This window comes from Saccoglossus kowalevskii, chromosome 9 (assembly GCF_978046115.1).
Source record: "Saccoglossus kowalevskii chromosome 9, keSacKowa6.1, whole genome shotgun sequence".
Lineage (NCBI taxonomy): Eukaryota > Metazoa > Hemichordata > Enteropneusta > Harrimaniidae > Saccoglossus > Saccoglossus kowalevskii.
The window spans coordinates 17,175,574-17,182,089 of record NC_140649.1 but is presented as its reverse complement, the minus strand read 5'-3'; the positions used below and the strand labels follow the sequence as shown (position 1 = coordinate 17,182,089).

The 6,516-nt window shown below is 37.3% G+C and overlaps 1 non-coding gene across 1 annotated transcript; it reads right to left on the bottom strand.

The window, feature by feature from the left end:
• Nucleotides 1–5,109: 5,109 nt before the first annotated feature.
• Nucleotides 5,110–5,181, bottom strand: TRNAA-CGC (transfer RNA alanine (anticodon CGC)). Its single transcript has one exon. It is a non-coding gene; the product is annotated as a tRNA-Ala (tRNA).
• Between the last annotated feature and the right edge of the window lie 1,335 nt (nt 5,182–6,516).

The following is a 6,516-nucleotide window of genomic DNA, read 5'->3' as shown; positions in this document are numbered from 1 at the left end:
GGCCCTGGTTTTTGGAAATTCAACTGTAGCCTGTTAGAGGACAATACTTATACGGAAAGTATTAATAAAACCATTGACGATATTCTGCGTGATACTGTATACCTTGACCCTTGACCACCAAACTCGTTTTGAATTAAAAAGAAAACTGTAACCAAATTGATGGTCGTTCATAACGAAATTACTGGTGAACGGGCCGGACATTCTTAAGCAAATTATAAATTATTATACTGCGTTATATGCATCGACCTCTCCAAATTTGAATTCAAATGATAAATATGGGTTCTTAATAATAATATACCACATGTTGACCCACAAAAAATAAACAAATGTGAAGGTATTCTGACTAAAGAGGGAGTATTTTCTGCTTAAAAAAATCTCCAAAAAATAAATCACCTGGCAGTGACGGGCTACCCCCTGAATTTTATTTATTTTTTTGGGGAAAAAATTGGGGATGCATTGATGGCTTCACTAAATTACAGTTTCAATCATGGTGTCATGTCTACCACACAAAAACAAGCTGTTATAACTATATTGCCAAAACCTGATGAAGCATTGACTGATTTGCATAATTGGAGACCAGTATCGCTGCTCAATGCAGATTACAAAATTGCAAGTAGATGCATGGCTAAAGCCGCTTGAAAATATTTTACCCACCATTATCCATGAAAACCAGTCTGCTTTTATACCAGGTAGAAAAATGTTTGACAATATCAGACTTATTACAGATATTATTGATTACTGCGAAAATAGTGGCCAACCGGGAGCACTTTTGTTTGTTGACTTTACAAAAGCTTTTGATACCCTAGAATGGGATTTCTTACATAAAGCTCTCGACTTGTTCAATTTGGGCGATTCTTTTAAGAAATGGGTTTCTGTATTTTATAACAACATTGAAAGCTGTGTACTTAATAATGGGCATTCATCAGGTTGGTTCAAGTTATATCGGGGCGACCGACAGGGTTGTCCGTTGTCCACAGCTCTCTTTGTAATTGCCATAGAGTTGTTGGCTATTGTCATTCGATCAAGTGACCAAATACATGGTATTATGTTGCCATATGAGCATGAAAAAAAAATATCTGGCTTTGCAGATGATACAACCCTTTGCATGAGTAACCAAAATTCTGTTCGTACTGCTCTATCCTTTCTAAAACAGTTTCATGATTTTTCTGGTCTAGAAATCAATATGGGTAAAACAGAACAACTTGTGTTAGGTAAACTTAAACATAATTGGCAAAAGATGGATGTAATAGCCCCCACCCAAAAACCAATCCGTTACTTGGGAATTTATATAGGTCATAATGTTAAGAAAATTTAGAGCTTAACTTCCTGTCATGAATTTGTTTTCGCGTATCTGTTAACCGACTTAATTAACTGATTATTAGCGAATTGCTGTGTTATGTCTGTCATCGTGTAGGCCTATTTGAAATTTTGGACGGAACTTGGCTCAGTGATTTGGAACTAATTACCAGATAGCCGCCGCTTTTTAGACAACTCATTCTGACAGTTGGTATCCGTAGTTATTAATGTAGTGAACGATTAATCAAAAGATATGACGTATTCAGTACTTAGTTTGATTGGCTTTATGATTGAAGTTTACGCCTTAGAGTCTTTTTACTGCTTTGTAATTGGTTAGAGTTTTGAAAATGAATAAAGAGAGTTTGAGTTGGTCTTGGCGAATACTCCACGACAGACGCAGCCTTGGGCAGTCGAGTCCAGTCTGAGAGAGAGTCCAGTCCAGGGGCGAGCCTTGAGGCAGTCCAGTCTTGGGCGAGTCATATGAACAATTTATAGAGAAGTAACATTAATGGTATTCTGCACGCAATTCCAGTTTATTGGAAGTCCAAATTAGTTGCTGGAAATATCGATGCGAATTTAACTAAAACAATAAATGATACAGTTGTTGGTGGTAAAACAAGAGATTTTTATAAGTTATTAGTTGAAAAACGTTTTGAAACGCCAACATCCATGTCTAAATATAAAGCAACTGTATATGTGAGTGATACAATTGATAGGAGATGTATCTGGAAATTGGCGTACGTTACCACAATGGAAGAAAAACTGCGCATTTTTCAGTTCAAAATATTGCATCGAATTTTGGCAACCAACAATTATCTTTTCCAAAATAAAATCCGATTGGACAATTGTTGGAAATATTGTAAACAAAAAGAAACAATTGAACATCTCTTCTGGGAATGTACAACCACAATTTCGTCAACAGGAAGTGATGATATAGTTCTAAGTTGTGAACGTATTCTCTTTGGATTTCCCCCAAAATGTATACTATTAAACCATCTTATTTTAATAGATAAATATGTTTTAAATATTGAAGAAAATGTCTTGAACGAAACAAAGTACGTTTTAAAATGGGGTGCGTTGGCATCGTTTTTGAAATGATCATCCCCTGTACTAAACTTTTTTGTAATGTTTTGTATGTCGTGTCTGTGACGTTTTTACTGTTATGTGAACATTGTAATTATTATTAGAAAATAGAATTTTATTTGAAAAAAAAAGAAAAAAAAAGAATAGAGATGATATGACATAATTCTGCAGGTATACTATCGATTCCTGATTTGTTAATTTTGAAACACTTGATACTCTCAATAATCTCGTCCTCAGAATGTGGAAAATCAGAAATTTCGATGACGATGTCGTTTTCATTATTAATGGCGGGGTCGTCGTGCAATAAATCATATTTATTTCGTTTTCAATTTCTGCAGATTGGAACTGTTCTGTTTTGGACTATAGGATTAATTCAAATAACAATTCAAAATATGTTTAATTTTCCTGCGTCAAACTAAAGTACGTGGACTAATCAACTTATAATAAAAAAAATCTGACCGACCGACTCAATTTTTAAATTTTTCGACTTGAGGGCAACATAAGTTGTTTTTTTGTTTTTTTTGGCCTAATGGAAAATGATGATAAAATTCTAATCTATTATCAATTTTGCAACAAGTTACGTGGTCGAATATTAAAGCGGGAGGGTCGTCATCTGCGTATGCGCGGGAACTGAGTCCCAATCGACGAAACAACAGAGTCGAAAAACGCAAAGTCTCATGGGTAGATGTTTGTTTGTAAACAATAACACGTTATGGCAATCTGACGCATGCGCAGGTAACGACTCCCCTGCTTTAAATTTGACAATCTGACAGGTAATAGAGACTAGGTATAGACTCCGAATAGTCTACCCCGCATCCTGCCGTTAACATTCGTCAATTGCACTGTTTTGCATAAGTGTATAGTGTTTAATGTGTCGTTCTAGGTAAATTGATGGACTCCATGAAACAGATAATCCCTGATAATGATCAACATTGTCGTATTAAGTAATATCGGATATAGTCATGAAACATGCCTGTGCGGACATTGAAATAACTGTCATGAATTTGTTTTTGCGTATCTGTTAACCGACTTAATTAGTTGATTACGAGCGAATTGCTGTGTTATGTCCGTCATCGTTTAGGTCTATTTGAAGTTTTGGACGGAACTTGGCTCAGTGATTTGGAACTAATTACCAGATAACCGCCGCTTTTTAGACTACTCATTCTGACAGTTTATATCCGTAGTTATTAATGTAGTGAACGATTAATCAAAAGATATGACGTATTCAGTACTTAGTGTGATTGGCTTTATGATTGAAGGTTACGCCCTAGAGTCTTTTTACTGTTTTGTAATTGGTTAGAGTTGTGAAAATGAATAAAGAGAGTTTGAGTTGGTCTTGGGGAGCACAGCACGATAGACGCAGAAGAGAGAGTGCAGTCCTGGGCAGTCGAGAGTCCAGTCCAGGGGCGAGCCTTGAGGCAGTCCAGTCTTGGGCGAGTCTTGGTTCAGCCTTGTGAGAGTCTTGGGGACTTTTCCCCAGGGCACTGTGTCTTATAGAGTGCTCCAAAAGATCGACTAAGACGAGAGCTGAAACGTATTTCGTTGTGTGTGTCTTATTTGACTGTAAAGTATAAGTGACATTCCCGATCCCGTACCTCAAGGGGACGAGATATAGAGACGAGACGAATTCCCCCCCCCCCCCCCCTGGCAAGTGTGGAGAACCCCGTGGAGAAGAATTTACCCCTGATATAACCACAAACAAATTAACTATAAAATGTTGATTTTTATCATAATTTTTTCTGATTTAAGAACCTGGCTGTCATTATAAAAAAATGTTCATGTAAACAATTGTGATATTTGTTACTCCCAACAGATTGAAGATAAATATATCACGCAAAAAACCCAAAAAAGTAACATTTTTTATTGAGTCCGAGAAACACACACACAAAAAAAACAATTTCACAGGATGAAATTTAAAACAAGACACTTTTTATTGGACAAAATAAGAACAATCTCCCATTTGATAGTTAAACTATAGGCACTACAACTTGAATGGTGATACCAAATTTTCTTGAACAGCGATAACTTGCCAGCATATTTTCATTTGAATGTTTTTTAAAATTGTTGGGATAGTGATTGTGTTGATGTGACCATGGAAGGTACTAACCGAAGTACCTTCCATGATGTGACCGTGACTCTCAGTGGTTGTAATAACAATTTAAAGCGGGGGAGTCGTCGCCTGCGCATGCGTCAGATGGTCATAGCGTGCCACTGTTTACAAACAAGCGTCTACTCATGAACCTTTGCGTTTTAGCGTGTGTTGTTATCGTTGCTTGGGAGTCAATTCCAGCGCGTGCGCAGGTGACGACCCTCCCGCTTTAATTTGTCCTGGGTTAAAGATATATACGATAAATACGAAATTAAATTAAATGAGGGAAAGGTGTATAAAAAATATTTCACCCTCAAATATCATATTAGTAAATGGAATGTGCGTAGCTATAGCTTACGCGATGACAATAACTTACTGTTAAGGCATTTAATTTCACTATTCCGGTATTCACAAATTAGCCAATGAAAAAAATAATTTTGTTGTTATTTTTCATGTTTACGTGGATTTATTTTAACAGATTTTACATATCAGCGAAAACACATACAATAAAATAAAATAATTACTTCATTTACAGTTTTTTAATTGCCAGGAAATAACGAAGATACTAAACTATATAAAGAAAATAACTAAAACTTGAGGAAATAAGAAATTTAAAAAATAAGAAGGTCAAAATGAATTTGTGGAGATGTCGGGGTTCGAACCCGAGGCCTCTCACATGCGAAGCGAGCGCTCTACCACTGAGCTACATCCCCATTAGGAGATTTTCTGTTTATTTCAAGCTAATTGAAAATAATAATTGAAGAGTTTGGATATTTCCTCGTTTGTATAGTTGCTCGATAGTCTAAATCATCGGATACTAATCCTGTTATGGCCCATCAATGGAGTATGTCTTCTGGTGACTCATACAATGCGAGGCTTTCACATTTTAGAATTTTATGCCCAACCATGAACTGCGCTGACACAGTGACTGCGTTGACCTGCCATTGACATCCCGCGATCCCGCGAGATGTCAGTGACCTCTTCTACTTATTGTCCACTATGCCGTAATTGGTATCAGGAATGATATTCAGTACGGCTGTGAGTTCACGGGTTTTAGAAGGACTGTAACCATGCGCGGACTGGCATGACCACGGTTCCGTTGTGACGCCGTCTCAGTACAGACGGTGTTAACGACCTGCAGCGTCAATGCCACGGATCCCCAACCCGGTCAAGGAAGGCAGTTTCCGTTTCCGTCCGCCTTTGAGAATGTACGCAAACAGGAAATGTCCACTTTATGTTATTACTACAAATTGCCGAAATAATGTTCTGAATGCATATACTACCGGGTATTATTATTATCGCCCGATGCACGGCGTTTTAGTCGAAAGTCAAATGTATTTTGAAAACCATAGACTCTATAGCCTATGGGAAAAGCAAACTCGAGAAAATTATGAAAACAACGTCCGTCTCAAACTCATGTAAAAAATTCATTAATATTAAAGGCGCTGGTCCTCGCGCTGTGTCACTTTCGATACGAGCCCCATAGCAACGTTATACGACATTGTTTGTTTACGTGAACTTGAATTGGAACACGCGCTGTGCGACGACCGCCTCCCTTTAATACTCTTGTTACGAAAATTCTGAGGAACGAAACCTGATTTTTGAACTAATCAAGATGATACGATTATGAAACACACGGTAGTCAGTGATTTGAAATTCACCAGACAGTCACCCGAGATGTATAATTTAAAATCATGGAAGGTAGTGAAGGACGAACCCCTACTACCTTCCATCATGTTAAAATGAAGTGTGAAAATTGCGTAGAATCCCCAAAAATGCAATTCTGTACAAATAAACTGCACTTGTATAACAACAAATCAGTAAATCTGTATTTTGGAAACGTCAAAGTTTAGGAAAACATACACATCACTTTTCATTAGATACGTGGTGAGTTTTATCAGTCGTGATTTAAAACAAAACAATCTCTCAGACCGTATTTGTGTGGTTTCTGAGTGCCCACGGAACAATGAACCGACTCAAACGTTCCCGGCGGGCTTAGTACGTACGTGTACGTACGATTACTGAAAAAGAGTAACCGTGGTGTACGT